We start from the raw sequence: 20332 nt of genomic DNA on the forward strand, positions 1-20332 counted from the left end.
CAAAATCACGGCGTCACCTGAATTCCAATGGAAGTAATTCTAGTATATTTATGCAATTACATTTGCGTGGCATTGGAAGATAAAAGTAGTACTTGATTGTTATCCGTAAAATGGTAGAATATTATTAGATATTTTAAACAATTTCAGTAGGTATCACCAAATGAACAAATATGCATGTCCCTTAGCACCAGACACTAAGTCGTCCCTTAGTGCCGGACAGTAAATATATTGATGTATCTAGTAGAATTGACGTGATTTATTCTAGCTATTTAATTTTGTTCTGTATGAGTGCTAACGGTCACTACATACCCCCATCTTTCGTATTTCCTAGTCAAAGAATGAAAATCTTATGATGAATGTTCCAGCTGAGAGCATCGGTGTGGCCCAGCCAAAAGGGTAGATAAATAGTGATTTTTTTGCAATATCTAAGAATATTCGTCAAACGCACATGTGCAGGCATTCCAGAGTGTAAGGATGGCTACATATGAGTTTAATGCTGGTTATTTTATATCTAAGAATATTCGTCAAACACACATGTGCAGGCATTCCAAAGTGTGGAGATGGCTACATATGAGTTCAATGCTGGTCATTTTGGAATGTCCGGTACTAGGTGACACTTTGTAAGATCATATTTTTTATTACCAAAGTTTTATTGATAGTATTATTCATTTTTTAGCAAAGGTTGCGTTTTTGTTAATTTAGTTTGATTTCTAACATTTCGTAAAATATTTGTTGATTTATTTATAAATAACCTTAGGTGCCCGGCACTCGGAGACTTCCCCCTATAATTCTGCGTAAGACTTTTAAACGGCGAGAAACGCGAACTATAAAAAAGCCCGACAAGAACAGCCTCACTGTATGGACTGATAAATTTAAGAGTTCAATAAAGAAAAGAGCTCTATTCGATATTTTTATGAAAAAAAAAAATTGTATTGGAAAGAGTGCGATATCACCGCAGAAAAAATGGCAAGACTTGGATTAAAGAAGATAATGCAAACAATGAACAGCATAAGCAAGAAGAAAAAATAAAAAAATGGAAATTTGATAGTCGAAAACTAATCCTGAAAGCGAATTTCTGCAACAAAATGGTGAACAAAGAGCATAACCATGGAAAAACCAGCAAAGAAAATATTAATCACTACCTGAACTGCCTTCAACAATAATGGATACTAAAGTTACGTAACATTTTTTGCTCATCTCTTCCTGTTATGTATCCGAACTTCGCAATACCTGTTGTTTGTTTTTTAATTCAATTGGTAAATTCTATGGTCTTAAGTCTGAAAATAAATTGATGTCACCTATTCCCGGATGTAAAAATAAAAAGCAACTTGCAATTGGCATCACGTAAAATATACAAATATTGAAAATGTTTTGAAATTTTATAGAATTTAGTTATTATTATTATTCGATAGAAACTGATAATATAACCCACCTGTTTTCAATGTTTTATTTGGATATTTAACTTATAATTATATTTTAAAATTTCAACATTCATTTCATAAATGGTATTAGATGGTCCTAATCCCGACGAGTATGAAGTGTATGAAGACAAGTGGGACAGTCTTTTTGGAAACTATAAAACTAGCGTACAAGTTCCCGATTTGAAACATAATTCACGAAAGCTAACCTTAATAACAAAACATTTAAGCATATTTAAAAATAATGTTAAAGCCTTTATATTCAAAGTTAAAAATATTGGCAAACTAAACTACCAATAGTATTTGTCAAACTGTAAACGCCATTTTTGATTGTTGACCATTGGTTTTTGTGATAACATTTAATTTTATAATTATAATTAATATAACTATAAAAAACAGTTCAAAAGAAAATATAAAGCTTAGAATTTTCATTTTCTGTAAACTGAAACATATATAAATTTTGGTGAAACACGGAATGTTGACGATCAACTGTAGTTATGCAATTAAATTGTGTAAATTTATATAATATTTTAATGAAGGTTTAGTATGTTTGTTTTATTTATTCCAATTCAATTATACTTGTTTATCTATATTTATATATAAAATCATAATGCTTATTAGTGGTTATAAAATCCAAAAGATAACCTAAAATGACGTTCGCTTAGAAGAAACAAATATCATCATTATTATATGTCTGATGTTTATTATACGAGTATTAGAAGTAATTCTTTAAACAAATTAAATATCTATCATTAATTATGTACATATTCATATATTCGAACATTACTATGTTACTTATAAGTAATACTAAGTTACATAGTAATGTTCGAATATTTGAATATGTACATAATTAATGATAGATTTTTGGTATTTGTATTGGTATAAATACCAATATTTATGCAGAAAATAAGTAATAAAGTGAAGGTAATGAAGTTCGATAATCATATAAGTTACTTTAATGATAAAGTAAAGTAGTGAAGAGTTTTTATGCAAGTAATATATATAATTATGTATCTCATAACAATTAAAGTCAAAAACCCGAAAGAATAAAAAATTATGACATCTGTTTCAACGACAAATATACTGCAAGACAAGACAAAAATTATTATGGCTAATTACAATAAACTATTATTCACTATATTTTGTTTGTCATTTTGAAACCTGTTACAAGTCAATGTAATTACCACTGTCTACTAATTATGGAAACCCGACTCTTGAAATATAAAAATTAATAGTATTTGTTAAGTCAAATATTTCAAGAACATATTTTTCTTTTATTTTTGATATTGTAGTATAATTACAGGGCATAAAAACATCTACATATTTAAATATTTTTGTAGTTCGTACAATATATATATATATATATATATATATATATATATATATATATTGATTGTTTCTTTTCCGAACAGTAAATCCAATAATAAAAAACAATTTGTTTTTTGAAGATGTTTAATACGACGTTTCGGAACTAGGTACGTTCCATCATCAGGTTTATTCTGTCAAATACAATGTTTTTTAAAAAACTGATTAACATTAATTAACAATGGTCAATACAGATTAATTAGAAAAAAATTTTGTTATAAAGGAATGGATTATGTACCGGATAGATAGTAATAAGACTTAACTAAAAAAGGTTTTATATAAAATTGAGAAGCAAAAATTATTTACCTGTAATAATTTATATATCCATATCACTAATATTTTTTTGTTAAAAACACTCGATTTTTTTGGAAGATATTTGTAGATGTTACGACTACACAAGACTTAAACACACTGATATGGATTTCTGTCTGCCAGATGTAAAGGACAAAGCACGGAACTCTTGGCAAAAATGATTTTTTATGGCTCTTGTTTGGTAATTTACGAAAAAAGGAAAAATATTGCTTTAGTAAATGTTGAGAAATATTATGTATATATATATATATATATATATATATATACATATATATATATATATATATATATATATATATATATATATATATACATACATACATGAACATGTATATGCACACCTATATACTCATACATACATATGCACATATCTATATATTAATGTATCCACAATTATACACATGAACACATATGCAAGTGTATGTGTATAGTGTATACCCAAAAACATACATATAAGCATATATATGGATGTACATATATTATAACATATATACATGTATATATATACACATATTCAAAAACTATTAGGATTAATTATTTTTAATCAGGTTTAAAAAATTTAAATATGAGTCATGAATGATATTGTGATCTGATCTTTTATTAACACTTTTTGACGAATTCAAAAAGATTAAACTGCTTTCAGAAAAAAGTCTTTTAAAAGTACAATCCTCTCTATATAAAATATTGGGTTCAAAGGTGAAATTATGTGAGTTTTCGATGGAATGCTGAACAAGAGTACTTTGGAAATTTCGGCTTTTATGATGAGTGACGCTTAATTCATGTTGTCTCATTCTCTTATGAATGTACTGTGATGTTTGGCCAATGTATTGTTTTTGACAATTTTTGCAAGGGATGGAATAAACTATGTTAGTATTGAATTTAGGAGGGGTGGTGGATTTAATTTTTGAAAACATTTCTTTAAAAGAATATAGAGCTGTTCCTGAAATGAAAATATTTTCTTCTTTGAGTAATTTGGCAAAATAATCAAATAAGCCTTCAATGTAAGGCATGCTGTGAAAAGTTGGTTTAATATTGTTGTCTTGGAATAACTTGGAGATGGATTGATAATTGTTACTTTTATGATAGGAAAGTCTTTTATTGGTAATGGAATTGATCAGGGTGAGGGGATATCCGTTTTCTAATAAAGTTTTAGTTACTAATGTTGTGTTTTGGGTATGAAAAGAAGAGTGAGACAACATGATTGCGTGGTCTATCAAAGAAATGATTGTATTGACTTTATAATTTTTGGGACAATATGACGCGTAATGAAGGTATCTCCCGGACCATGTAGTTTTTCTGTACCAATTTGTGCAAATAATGTTGTCAATTTTGTGTACAGTCACGTCTAAAAAGTTTAATTTGTTGTCGATTTGTGTTTCATGTGTGAACTGAATGCTCTTATTGTAATTGTTAAAGGTATCGATTATTATATCTGATTGTTCTTTGTCTATTATAAAAAAAGTGTCATCTACATATCTAACGTAAAAATATATTTGGAAATTTAATGTGGAGAAAACGGAAATTTCAAGGGTTTGTAAAACTAGGTCTATGATGCCAGGGGATAATGGGCAACCCATAGCAGTACCTTTGATTTGTAGATAAAAATTATTGAAACAATTAAAATAAGAGCAATTCAGAACAGTGTTAATGATGTGTTTGAAAGTGGTTATGGGCAAGTCGGTGTAGTTACAAATAGTGGGCCAGCGTTGCTTGCCCATAACCACTTTCAAACACATCATTAACACTGTTCTGAATTGCTCTTATTTTAATTGTTTCAATAATTTTTATCTACAAATCAAAGGTACTGCTATGGGTTGCCCATTATCCCCTGGCATCATAGACCTAGTTTTACAAACCCTTGAAATTTCCGTTTTCTCCACATTAAATTTCCAAATATATTTTTACGTTAGATATGTAGATGACACTTTTTTATAATAGACAAAGAACAATCAGATATAATAATCGATACCTTTAACAATTACAATAAGAGCATTCAGTTCACACATGAAACACAAATCGACAACAAATTAAACTTTTTAGACGTGACTGTACACAAAATTGACAACATTATTTGCACAAATTGGTACAGAAAAACTACATGGTCCGGGAGATACCTTCATTACGCGTCATATTGTCCCAAAAATTATAAAGTCAATACAATCATTTCTTTGATAGACCACGCAATCATGTTGTCTCACTCTTCTTTTCATACCCAAAACACAACATTAGTAACTAAAACTTTATTAGAAAACGGATATCCCCTCACCCTGATCAATTCCATTACCAATAAAAGACTTTCCTATCATAAAAGTAACAATTATCAATCCATCTCCAAGTTATTCCAAGACAACAATATTAAACCAACTTTTCACAGCATGCCTTACATTGAAGGCTTATTTGATTATTTTGCCAAATTACTCAAAGAAGAAAATATTTTCATTTCAGGAACAGCTCTATATTCTTTTAAAGAAATGTTTTCAAAAATTAAATCCACCACCCCTCCTAAATTCAATACTAACATAGTTTATTCCATCCCTTGCAAAAATTGTCAAAAACAATACATTGGCCAAACATCACAGTACATTCATAAGAGAATGAGACAACATGAATTAAGCGTCACTCATCATAAAAGCCGAAATTTCCAAAGTACTCTTGTTCAGCATTCCATCGAAAACTCACATAATTTCACCTTTGAACCCAATATTTTATATAGAGAGGATTGTACTTTTAAAAGACTTTTTTCTGAAAGCAGTTTAATCTTTTTGAATTCGTCAAAAAGTGTTAATAAAAGATCAGATCACAATATCATTCATGACTCATATTTAAATTTTTTAAACCTGATTAAAAATAATTAATCCTAATAGTTTTTGAATATGTGTATATATATACATGTATATATGTTATAATATATGTACATCCATATATATGCTTATATGTATGTTTTTGGGTATACACTATACACATACACTTGCATATGTGTTCATGTGTATAATTGTGGATACATTAATATATAGATATGTGCATATGTATGTATGAGTATATAGGTGTGCATATACATGTTCATGTATGTATGTATATATATATATATATATATATATATATATATATGTATATATATATATATATATATATATACATAATATTTCTCAACATTTACTAAAGCAATATTTTTCCTTTTTTCGTAAATTACCAAACAAGAGCCATAAAAAATCATTTTTGCCAAGAGTTCCGTGCTTTGTCCTTTACATCTGGCAGACAGAAATCCATATCAGTGTGTTTAAGTCTTGTGTAGTCGTAACATCTACAAATATCTTCCAAAAAAATCGAGTGTTTTTAACAAAAAAATATTAGTGATATGGATATATAAATTATTACAGGTAAATAATTTTTGCTTCTCAATTTTATATAAAACCTTTTTTAGTTAAGTCTTATTACTATCTATCCGGTACATAATCCATTCCTTTATAACAAAATTTTTTTCTAATTAATCTGTATTGACCATTGTTAATTAATGTTAATCAGTTTTTTAAAAAACATTGTATTTGACAGAATAAACCTGATGATGGAACGTACCTAGTTCCGAAACGTCGTATTAAACATCTTCAAAAAACAAATTGTTTTTTATTATTGGATTTACTGTTCGGAAAAGAAACAATCAATATATTGAAAAAATCCAGGACTTATCTATTGAATATATATATATATATATATATATATAAAGCTTTTTAAGCAGGCACCAATCCAGATAATAGTGTTTCATATGTTAAAATCCCAATTTGTATTATCAAGTATATACTTGATAATACAAATTGGGATTTTAACATATGAAACACTATACCATCACCATTCCACAATCCTGATGCAGAACTTAGAGCTTCTCAAAGTAAGCCGATTTTAAAAAGTTTGAACTCATATTTCAACAAAAAGAACTTAATTCTTAACAACTTGGGGTAATTGTGGTTTTGTTTTACTGTGGTTCTACTATTCCAAATTTTGAATTAACAATAATAATAAGTAACTTCTCGTAGGGTAAGAAGATAAAAATCGAGCTTTTGAGAGAACGAAGCATCCGATTTGAATGATCCAAAAAACATTCAATTCATAATGACGGGGGAAACAATGGCAAAGGCAGGTCCAGCCTTTTCTAAGATACGGTGCTAAATGTACAAAAAATAGCAGTTTTTGACAAAACTAAGCATCCGATGTGAATGATTCAAAAAACTTTCCGATTGTGTTGACGAAACGGTTGCTATTGGGGAAAGTTTTTTTTTTTTAATTTCCAAACAATTTTTTTTTTTGAATATTGAAAATATTTTGGATTCTAATTTTAATTCTAGCTAAAAATCTAAACTTTACTTGATATTTGAAATACAAAATTTTAATTCAGTTCATATATAATTCTTATAAACAATGCCCTTCGATTTTACATAAGTTGATTAAGTTTTATTTATTTACTTTTCATGTAACCATATATAAATGTAGTATAATTTATAAGCTCTTATATTTTGTCTATAAAATACAAATGATGAAAATTACAGTGTTTATAATAATATGTTTGAAAACATTCAATCTCTCTTGAATATTTCATTACGGTATAGGACGTTCCAGCCTTGAGGGACGATGTATAATCCCACTATTTCTTCACGTTTTGAGGGTTTTTGAACATTTTCGCATACCTCAGAAAAAATGGGTGTGTGTGTGTTTGTATGGATACAATTTTTCGTCCACGTTTTCGGCCGCACGGATCAACCGATTTGAATGATTCAAAAAACATTCCGATTGTGTTGACGAAACGGTTGCTATTGGGGAAAGTTTTTTTTTTTAATTTCCAAACAATTTTTTTTTTTAAATATTGAAAATATTTTGGATTCTAATTTTAATTCTAGCTAAAAATCTAAACTTTACTTGATATTTGAAATACAAAATTTTAATTCAGTTCATATATAATTCTTATAAACAATGCCCTTCGATTTTACATAAGTTGATTAAGTTTTATTTATTTACTTTTCATGTAACCATATATAAATGTAGTATAATTTATAAGCTCTTATATTTTGTCTATAAAATACAAATAATGAAAATTACAGTGTTTATAATAATATGTTTGAAAACATTCAATCTCTCTTGAATATTTCATTACGGTATAGGACGTTCCAGCCTTGAGGGACGATGTATAATCTACTATTTCTTCACGTTTTGAGGGTTTTTGAACATTTTCGCATACCTCAGAAAAAATGGGTGTGTGTGTGTTTGTATGGATACAGTTTTTCGTCCACGTTTTCGGCCGCACGGATCAACCGATTTGAATGATTCAAAAAACATTCGATTCCTATTGATAGGGAGATGTGCTGATTATTTTTTGGCAAAGGCAGGTATAGCCGTTTCAGAGATACGGAGCAAAGAGTGCAGAAAATAGAAATTGAGTTTTTGAAAGAATGAAGCATCCAATTTGATGATTCAACCAATTTTCTGCTTGTTTTGATAAAATAATTGCTGTTGGAAAAAAATATTTCAAATGTCGAAAATAATTCAGATTTAAATTTTAGTTTTAGCTAAAGTTCTAAAGCTCACTTATATACTTTAAATAATTAATTTTACCTTTGTAATTAAGTTTATATAACTCTTATAATTATTAGAAAATGTTACAGTATTTATTATAATCTATATGAAAACATTTAATATTTCTCGAACATTTCGTTACGGCACAGGAAGTTCCAGCAATATGCCTTAAGGCACGATGCCAACACCACTAGTTTCACCACCACTAGTTTTATTCACTTTAATGAAAGTTGACCACAAATAACCCAAAAAATTGTCATTTCACCAAAGCTCTAGGTTACACTCAAAATTTTTGTTCAAGGTTTGGGATACCCTTGTATATACCATAATATATAGAAGTATGTATCAAACTAAATTAAGAAAAACGCAACCTTTGCTAAAACATAATTAATACTATCAATCAAACATTGGTAACACAAAATATGATTTTAGAAAGAGGCACCTAGTACCGGACATTTCAAAATAACCAGCATTGAACACATATGTAGCCATTTCCACACTCTGGAATGTCTGCACATGTGTGTTTGATGAATATTCTTTGATAATGCAAAAAAAATCACTATTTATCCACCGTTTTGGCTGGGCCACGTGGACGCTCTCAGCTGGAGCATTCACCATAACCTTTTCATTCCTTGACAAGGAAATACGAAAAATGGGGTATGCAGTGACCGTTAGCCCTCATGCAGAACTAAATTAAATAATTAGAATAAATTACGTCAATTCTCATAAAAATATCAATATGTTTACTGTACGGCTCTAAGGAACAGACATTTTCGTTCATTTGATGGTATCAACTAAAATTGTTTAAAAGATTTAATAATATTCTACCATTTTACGGGTAACAATCAAGTACTACTTTTATCTTTGCATGCCACTCAAATGTAAATGCATAAATATACTAAAATTACTTAATTGATATTTAGGTGACGCCGTGATTTTGCGCCTAAAACAGCAAAGTGTTGCTCCCGCAACCAATTGTGGCCATGTGCGTCACAATTGAGTCTTGGCGCATGATCCTGCACCTGTGTGACCCCCGCGCCCTTTTCACTTGAATTTTGAAATTAAAAGATTTATACTCGCTTAAATAATACGTGTTAAATAGAGTGTCCGGTACTTGGTGCCGTCTGGCGTTACGGGACTTCCCCTTAAATGTTTTCATGTAGATTATTATAAATACTGTAACATTGTCCAAGATTTAAAAGAGTTATATAAACTGAATTACGAAGTTAAAATTATCTATTTAAAGTATAGAAGTGAGCCCTAGGACTTTAGCCAGAATTAAAATAGAATCTGAATTATTTTCGATATACAAAAAAAAATTCTCCAAAATGTTCAGTAACCTTCAGAACATGAAAAAATGTAAAAATTCTCAATTTCGATTTTTGGACGATTACAATAACGCTTACCCTGTGGGAAGTTAATTCATTAATGTTAGCATTTCATTTTATTGATATACGAGGTCTGTTCAAAAAGTACCCGGAATTACTAATAATTAAATTTCGCGGGTCTGGAGTGTCTGATTGTCAAATTTTTTTTTTATTGTGTTGGTATACATGCCCCTAAAGTATGATGAAATTTTCAGCTATATTCACTGTTTACTTTGTCTGTGGTAGTCGCTAAGGTTCGACGTGTTTTTCTGAGCTCGGCGATTTTTACAATGGAAGAATTGAAAAGTCAAAGAATTTGTATTAAATTTTGCGTAAAAAATGAAATAAAGTGTTGCAAAGTGCAAAAATTCACCAGATATGGCTCCGTGTGACTTTTTCCTATTCCCAAAGTTGAAGAGACCCATGAAAGGACGGCGGTTTTCCTCGATTGAAGAAAATCGCTGAGAGTGCTCAAGGACATATCAAAAAGTGAATATCAAGGGTGCTTCGAAAATTGGAAAAAACGCTGGCATAAGTGTATTATATCTGGGGGGGACTACTTTGAAGGGGACCACATTAATGTAGACGAATAAATAAATATTTTTTTGAAAAAACGAAAATTCCGGGTACTTTTTGAACAGACCTCGTATGGTTTTTCAATAACAATTATTTATTTTGAATAGCAATTAAAACATATCACAAAATTTAGGAACTTTTTTATAAATATAAAATATGTTTAAATTATGTGTGTAGGTATAAATAGAGACATATCACAAAATGTATGACTAAAAAATTAACGATGTCCTTGAATTTTTGTTGTTAATAATGAATATACATATGTATACATACATTCTTTTATATTGAGTGTTCAGCATCATCTATATATGTATAAAATGGATGTATGTCTGTCTCTGTGTGTGTAATTGTTATGCATTCAGAAACCATACATCCGATCGATGTGAAAAATTGGGAAACTGTTAGTTATATCCTCGGACAGGTTTTCGCATATATTTTGTGAAACCAATTCATAGCGGATGACCGTCCCGAAGACTTTCTTTTTACCTTTCCGTAGTAATCGTCGAAACATCGAAAGTGAATATTTTTGTACATTTTCAAGTTTCAGAGGTTTCTGAACATTTGGGCATGCCTCAAAAAAATGGATGTGTGTGTGTGCGCATGTGTTTATGTATGAATGGATACAATTTTTCATTGACGTTTTCGTGATTACCGCTCAATCAATTTGAATAATTGATAATAAAATAATAAAGCAATCGATTCCTATTGATAGGGAGATGTGCTGATTAGTTTTTGGGGAAAGTCGGTCCAGCCGTCTCCAAGATACGTAGCAAAGAATGCAGAAAATGAAAATTAAGTTATTGAGAGAAGAGAGCATTTGATTTGAATGATTCAAAAAACATCAAATGATATGGAAGAAAGGAAGGGGTGAATAGTTTTTTGGCAAAGATAGGCCCAGCAGTTTTAGGGATAATGAACAAAAAATCCGACTCGATTTCGGATGATTCAAAAAACATTTTGTTTGTGAAGAAACGATTAGTTTTTGGGGAAAGCAAAAAAAAAATAATTTCAAAATGTAAAATTTTTTTTGTATTTAATTTCCAAAAAAATATTTTTTGAATATCAAAAATGATTCGGATTTTAATTTTAATTCTCAAGTTAAAAATTCTAAATTCACTTATATACTTCAAATGAATAATTTAAACTTTGCAATTCAGTTTATATAAATCTAAGAAATATGAGATTTGATGCTTCATTCTAACTCCGCTTGATCAAGAATTGTTTATTTACTTTTCATGTGAACATATATGAAAGTCATTATCCAATTTATAAGCTCTTATATTTTGTCTATAAAATACAAATAATAAATGTTACAGCATTAGTGAATGTATAATGAATGTTACAGAAACGTGAATAAACAAAACAAATGAAGCGGAATTAGAATGAAGAGCTTTATCTCATATTTCTAAGAATTATATAAACTGAATTGCAAAGTTAAAATTATTTATCACAAGTATATAAGTGAGCATTAGAATTTTAGCCAGAACTAGTGGAGTACATGGCATCGTGCCTTGAGGAAAATTGCTGGAACTTTCCGTACAAACAAAAAATTTGTTTTAATAGATTAGCATTTTGGAAAAAAAATACTTTGAAAAAATTAGATTTTTGAAAACCTATAAATTTTTGAAAAAAAATTATTTTTTTGGAAAAAAGACTTTTTGGAAAAAATGTTTTATTTATTTTGAAATATTTTGGAAGTTCTTAACTTTTTATCAAAGCAATCGTACTGCTTTAACTGCTGACGAAATATCGAAGCGCGTAAGCGCCGTGTCGCCGTCTAACGGATAAACATTAGAGGAATATAAACAAAATTTATACTTATTGTTAAAATCTCTATAAAATATTTTTTGAATTATTAAAATCGGACCGTTTGTGGCACTTTTTGCCCCGTATTTTCGAAACGGCTAGACCTGCCTATGCCAAAAACAAATCAGCACGTCTCCTTATCAACAGCAATCGAATGTTTTTTGAATAATTGAAATCGGTTAAACCGTATTCCCGAAATCGTTGACAAAAATTTGTATCGGCACACATATACATACATACACACGCACCCACACATACATCCATTTTTTCTAAGGTATGCCACAATGTTCAGAAACCTCTGAAACGTAAAGATATATAAAAAAATCATTTTCGATTTTTTTGCGATTACTATAACTAACCCTACGGGAAGTTTATTAAAACTGAAATCCCAATTACGTTTGAAAAATATTTTTTGAAAATTAAGAAAAAAATGGAACAAAACAATTTGGTTTCCTCCAGAAATAATCGTTTCATCAATACAAGCAACAGATTTTTGAATCATTCAAATGGGATGCTTCGTTCTCTCAAAAACTGCCATTTTTTGCACATTTAGCACCGTGTCTCTGAAACGGCTGGTCCTGTTTTTGCCAAAAACTAATCACCACGTCTTCTCATCATTACGAATGAAATGTTTTTGAATCCTTCAAATCGGATGCCTAGCTCTCTCAAAAAACTTAATCGACCTTTCCCAAAAACTAATAAGCACTAATCCCCATAGGTAGAAATCGAATGCTTTTTGAATCATTCTAATTGATTGAGCGGTACTCCCGAAAACGTCGATAAAAAATTGTATCCACACATACATACCGACACACACACATTTTTTTCTTTTGTCCTTTCGATTTTTGAACGATTACAATAATTTACACTATGGAAAGTTACATATATATATATATATATATATATATATATATATATATATATATATACAGGGCCGGTCCTACCTTGAATGCAATGCATGCGAAAAATGCGGGCGCACGCCTTAGGATGCGCCAAAACGAGATTCGGATATGAAATTTATAATATAGTTTTTTTCAACGTCATTCAAGAAATATATAATTTCTTTGCATTTTCTACTAATCTTTGGACAATATTTTCAAAATACTTTAAAACAACGATCTGATACACTATGAGATAGTAAAGATGACTACATACTGTTCGGCCCTTACGATATCAATTATTAGGAAAATATCAATTTTGGATATTTTAAATAATAAAAAATTAAATTTAATTAATCCAACATGAAGTACCGGTATTATGTTTATTATTGAAAGCCTAGAATTTTTTTGCCCTCTATAATTTGCTCACTAGATTAAATCGCATAATATTCCCAAAATAAATAAGAAAAATGTTTCAAACCCCAAATATGATTATTACAACTGCATTAGAAATAATTGCTAATTTAAAAATATTCTTGCAAGCAATAATAAACATGCTGAAATTTTTGGATGTCCTAAACAATTTTTGTATTAAAAATTTAGATAGAAGACAACAATTTGATTATGAGCACCCTCGAATCCCCTCGATCTTCTAAATAAATCTAAATTCAATGTTCTTATGCGGTTTTATATTATATATGATTTTTTGTGTACTAATCCACAAATATTGAAACGTATTTTAAACTAGTTGATATTGCTATTTCGCCTTGAGGCAAGTTACATGAACTTTCCGATATGTGTAAATAATCGACTTAACCAATAAAAAATAAATTAATTTATGAGTGGATTTATTACACAAAATTGAAAACGAACGAACACGTTAACTCGGAGTATTTTCAAAAAGCAACTTTTCAAAAAGCAACAATTATTATATTTGAACCAGTTTCCGTAGGATTTTAATTGTTTAGTATGTTTATTAAGACCAAGTACTATATTGTTATACCAAGTAAATCGTCTAATTTTAATTTTAGCTAACGTCGAAAAAACTACTCATTTTCTCAAACTTTGATGAAATTTTAAAATTAAATTACTTGTCATAAGGCCGTAATATTACAGTAAGTTCTATAAGACCATGATATATATCGCTAAAAAAAATCCATAAAAATCGGCTTAAATTTTTTTTTCAACAGTTAATTACAAGAAAACGGCTCGGTAGATTTTCACCTAAAACTAATCAGTACCATTCCCAACTAATACCTTTCGAACAGTTTGATTTTTTAAAATCGGTTCGGTAGGATGAGCTTAAATGAGAACGAAAAGTTAAACACTTTTTTTCAAATTACAAAGAAACGGCTTGGCAGGTCGTCACACAAAACTGACAAACGATAGTCCTCATTGAGATGCGTCAAATGGCTTTTAAATTTTTGAAATCTATTCAGGCGTTTTTGAGCAAACGTCGATGAAATGTCTAATTTTGACAAATGCCAAAAAAACGATACCAATTTTTGCAAACTTTGACGAATTTTCAATGTTAAACCAATTGTCGTAAGGGCCGTAATATTTTAGTATGATCTAGAAGACTATAGTATCTACCGTCAAAAAAATAATAATGAAAATCGGCGAAAAAATTTTTTTCACACTTCATTACAAGAAAACGGCCCGGCCGATCTTTACCAAAAAATAATCAGCACGATTCCCAATCAATATCTTTCGAACGGTTTTTGAATTTTCATAATCGGTTTAGAATTGCGGGCTAAAACGTGGACGAAAAATTTTTCACTTTTCTGCTATTTATAAAGAAACGTCTCGGCCGATTGTCTCACAAAACTGACAAACGATAGTCCTCGTCGAGATACATTGAATGGCTTTTAAATTTTTGAAATCGGCCCAGCCGATTTCGAGAAAACGTCGATTTACGGCAAAAAATCTGATCACATACACACACACACACATACTTTTTTCAAATTTGGTCTCATTCAATTCAGAATGGCTTGAAACGTCGAGAAAACATAAAATTAGCGAATTGGATTTTTTGATGAAAACATAAACTTCTCCTTCGGAACGTAATTGTTTTCTAATTTTAATGATGAACTGTTAATACACTTATTAAAATAATAGAAAAAGGAGGGCCGCTAGAAAAAAATGGCATGCAGGCGCTGAGGACCCCAGGACCGGTCCTGTATATATATATATATATATATATATATATATATATATATATATTGTTGAGAATTGTGTTCTTTATAATTATAAATAATAGTCATAAGTAAATTCCTTTGAACGATGTATACTCCCAAGTAACGGTAAATGTTGCGAATATTTTGTACATCTGCCAGACAACCCTTAATAAAAGTTTATGATAGCTCATGTACCTTCGGCGAGCTATCATAAAACTAGAAATATTGGAAATATTTTAAAAATGTAAAAATATAAGTTAGTTAGTCCTGAACTCTTGAACAAGCAACAACTGAAATATTATAATAAAACGATAAATAAATTTTTGTATCTAAATAAATTCTTTGATTTCACACATTTCCCGAAGAGCTACAAATGTTCCAATTCTCGTATTCAAAAGTATTCAAAATAAAACCCAAATCTACTCAAGAATTATTAAAAATTGGTTACATTTAATTATTAATTAGTAAATTGATTACTAACGTCTCTTCAATATATATACATATGTGTGTGTGCGTGTGTGTGTATGGTGTTAAAATTGAGAGATCTTACAAAAATGTGTGCATAGAAAATTAAAAATGTCCTTGAATTTATAATAAAAAATGTACATACATACAAATTTATAAATACACAAATCATATACATGAAAACGTCAATATAATTTATAAATAATTGTAACAAATAAATTCCAAATTGTATCATTTAATTTCACTTTTATGATGATTCAATAACTGTTTTCAAGTATTTGTGCAAAATCATACAAAAAGTATGAGTCAAAACGTGCTTATATATTTACTATGCCTACACATTTATGGTCATGTAAACATATACGAATTTGATCTTATTATAAATGAAAGTGCTCAAACAAAATAAATATTCAGCAATGTATTTACCTTATAACAATATCCTTGTCGTTTCTCCGTTCGATAATCAACTAAAATCACCACTTTTTTTAAAATAACTATTATGTGTGGTCCATTGTGTATTGTACAGATAAGGATGGTGCCATATGTCAAAGTACGATCTGGGGAGAACACAGAGCACTCGGATGCGAACTCGAATGCGACGGAACGCGAATGACGAGCGGAGACATGCGAATGACGTTCCGAAACGCGGCAGCGCCACTGCGGGCGGTAGAACAAGTTCTGATTACACAGAGGCACAGAGACGTAGTCGGGGCAAATTCATTTTTACTGAAAATTTATTTATCCCGTAGAAGTTAATATATGTCGATAAGGACTCGTGTTTTCACTTTTCCGTGACAAGTCGTTTTTTAACTTCTCGTAGGGTGAGTTATAGTAATCGCAAAAAAATCGAAAATGAAGTTTTTTATATATCTTTTCGTTCACGTTACCTCAGAAAAAAATGAGTGTGTGTGTATGTGCGTGCGTGTGTGTGTGTGCGGATACAAATTTTTGTCGACGATTTCGGAATCACCGATTTGATTAATTCGAAAAACATTCAATTCGTATAATGATATGGCGACCTGCTGATTAGTTTTTGGCAAAAGCAGGTCTAGCCGTTCCGAAGATACGGGGCAAAGAGTGCCAAAAACGGTAACTCAGTTTTTAAGGGAACAGAGCGTCCTGTTTCAATAATTCAAAAAACATTTATTAACAAGATGAAGAACTGACTACATATTTGTGAAGGCAGGTTCAGCGGTTATGGACTTTCAATAAAAATAAGTTAAACTAGTGGGGTGTATGGCATCGTGCCTTAAGGCAAATTGCTGAAACTTCTCGTACCGTAACGAAATGTTCGAGGAATACTGAATGTTTTCAAATAGATTATTATAAATATTGTAACATTGTCTAATATTTATAAGAATTATATAAACTGAATTGCAAAATTAAAATTATTTGTTTAATATATTAGAACTTTAGTCAGAATTAAAAATAAAATCTGAATTATTTTGATATACAAAAAAAACTAAAAAAAAAAAACAAAAAAAAAATGATACCATTTTTTTTCGAAAATCAATTATTTTGTTAAAACAAGCTGAAAGTTCTTTGAATCATTTAAATTGGACGCTTAGTTCTTTCAAAAACTGCCATTTTTTGCACGTTTAGCTCTGTATCTTCGAAATGGCTGGGTCTGCCATTGCCAAAAACTAATAATCACTTCTCCCAATCATTACTAATTGAATGTGTTTTAGATCATTCAAATCGGATGCTCCGTTCACTCAAAAACTCGATTTCTATTTTCTGCACTCTTTGCTCCGTATCTCCGTAACGGCTGAATCTGCCTTTGCCAAAAACTAATCGGCGCATCTTCCTATCAATAGGAATCGAATGTTTTTTGAACCATTCAAATCGGTTGATCCGTGCACCCGAAAACGTGGACGAAAAATTGTATCCATACATACATAAACACACACACACACATCCATTTTTTCTGAGGTATGCCAAAATGTTCAGAAACCTTCAAAACGTCGAGAAATGTAAAAATTTTCAATTTCGATTTTCGGCCCATTACAATAACTTACCCCACGGGAAGTTAAAAATGTCATTTGGCAGTCAAAAATGTTTATTGGACATATGTACATCAAATTATCAGATATTTTATGGAGATTTTTAATAATGTTTAACAAGGCACGATGCAATTCACCCCACTACTTTTTAATTAGATAAAATGTGTAAAATTTTTAGTCCACATTTTAGCCAAAATTTCTGAATCTTTTAATAATTCAAACACTGTTAACAGTTAATTTTTATTCCGAACCAATTAGAAATTTCTAATTAATACGGAATAAAAATATAATTGCAATAATTATGCATAACTAAGGTAAGTTATAGTAATTGCAGAAAAACGAAAATGAAAATTGTCTTGCTTTACGTTTCAAAGGATTGTGAACTTTTAGGCCATTTAGGCAAACTTTAGAAAGATGGATGCATGTGTTTATGCATGCATTCAAATTTTCGATGACGACATCGAGAGCACGGATCAATCGATTTCATTGCTTCAAAAAGCTTTCGATTCCTATTAATGGGGAGACGTGCTAATTAGTTTATGATAAAGGCGGGTCGAGCCGATGCGAGAGGGGCAAAAAGTGTAAAAACGGCAACTCAGTTTTTGAGCGAATTCATTGAATCATAGGTTTAGGGGTTTTAAAAAGTTTTAAAACATGCCACTTAACAGACAAAAATTATAATTGCACATCAAATAGTCATTTATTTTATAAACTTATAGACATTTTAAAATAAGATCAAAAAGTATAATAATTATTTTCACTTCCTTGGATTCCGTATCAAAATTTATATAGTTCAAAAATGATCTCGAGATTTTCGACAATATGGTTCAAACGACTTGAATGGATTCCAATCTTTCAAAATATTTCAAAATTTCAAAAAAAGCTAATTATTTCAAAATTTTCAAAAAACCCAAAGCTTTTAAGGATTAAAACTTTTCAAAGTCGTTTTTTAGAAAATTTCAAAATTCTTAAAAATCATTTATTTCAAACAATTTAAAAAAGGAAGGTTTCTACATTTTGCCTTAAGGGACGATGCAATGCACCATTATTGTGTAAGATTCCATTTAACAAATTAACTTGTAAATGCAGCAGAAACGAATCAAAGACGTATTCGCGCAACAAATCGTTATATCTGTGGCATTACACCACCAGCATGTTTATTTATTATGATCAGCTACGTGATGTAAAGAGTTTATTGCGTCTAGCTGATTTCAAACGTCAAACGTCTAGCTGTAACGTATTTCAAATAAAACTCACCTACACCTAGTTTATAATTTAATTTCCACGGTTGTCAGATTGTTTTTATGTCTGTTGTTTATACCTAATTGATTTTATTAACTGCATGACGGGCATTGGAATTGGAACTGGGCAACTGGGCTGATGAGGAACATCCTCTCACAATGGCCTTCAATAAGTATTTTGTCATTTAACTGGATTTATTCATTCGTTGACTCGAACGAATGGCTTGAATCAATAAAAATTAATATTTAGAAACCATTTTTAACTGTATTTACTTTATTTCGAAAATAAAGTTTTCGCTTTTACTAAAACTAATCAATGCAATTTATATTTGGTGTCTTGCAAACTTATCTGTAATTGTATTAACACGTATTTGAAAGAAAGCTGATTATTTCAAACTTTAATATATAATTGTCTGACTGAGACTGAGATACAGTATATACGAATTATATCAAATAAATAAATAAATAAATAATAAATAAAATAAATAAATAAATAAATTTCTATAATTAAATCACTTTTCTTTCATAAACTTTATCATCATAACATTAATTAATTTAGATTAAAATACAATAAAATAATTAAAGGATAGTATTTCCTTCGAAACGCTATCTTGCTGATGACAATATAATTCAAGATAAAAAAATTCAAAATTTATTAAAACTAGTGGTATGTATGGCACCGTGGCTTAAGGCAAATTGCTGGAACTTTCCATACCGCAACGAAATGTTCGAGGAATATTAAATGTTTTTAGATAGATATTAAATGTTTTAGATTGTTATAAAATACTGTAACTCTGTCTAATATTTATAAGAATTATATAAACTGAATTGCAAAGTTGAAAATATTTGTTTAGTATATCAGAACTTAAGTCAAAATTACAATTAAAATCTGAATTATTTTCGATATACAAAAAAAATTTTTGTTCAAAAGCAATTATTTTGTTAAAACAAGCAGAAAGTTCTTTGAATCATTCAAATCGGACGCTTAGTTCCCTCAAAAACTGCCATTTTTTGCACATTTAACTTTATATCTCCGAAACCGCTGGACCCGCCTTTGACAAAAACTAATCGCCACTTTTCTCCGTCACTACGAATTGAATGTTTTTTGGATCATTCAAATCGGATACTCCGTTCTTTCAAAAACTCGATTTCTATTTTTTGCACT

General features: G+C 29.7%; 1 protein-coding gene across 1 annotated transcript in view; it reads right to left on the reverse strand.

The window, feature by feature from the left end:
* Window positions 1-16517, reverse strand: part of LOC113374676 (feline leukemia virus subgroup C receptor-related protein 2-like) — a 40885-nt gene extending 24368 nt beyond the window's left edge. The window contains exon 1 of the mRNA XM_026614655.1: window positions 16350-16517. The gene's annotated coding sequence lies outside the window, so the exon portion shown is untranslated. The remainder of the gene's footprint in view (window positions 1-16349) is intronic.
* Window positions 16518-20332: the final 3815 nt, after the last annotated feature.

Source organism: Ctenocephalides felis, unplaced genomic scaffold (genome assembly GCF_003426905.1).
Source record: "Ctenocephalides felis isolate EL2017-DRISC unplaced genomic scaffold, ASM342690v1 CF-g0.4_SCAFFOLD_00845, whole genome shotgun sequence".
Taxonomy (NCBI): domain Eukaryota; kingdom Metazoa; phylum Arthropoda; class Insecta; order Siphonaptera; family Pulicidae; genus Ctenocephalides; species Ctenocephalides felis.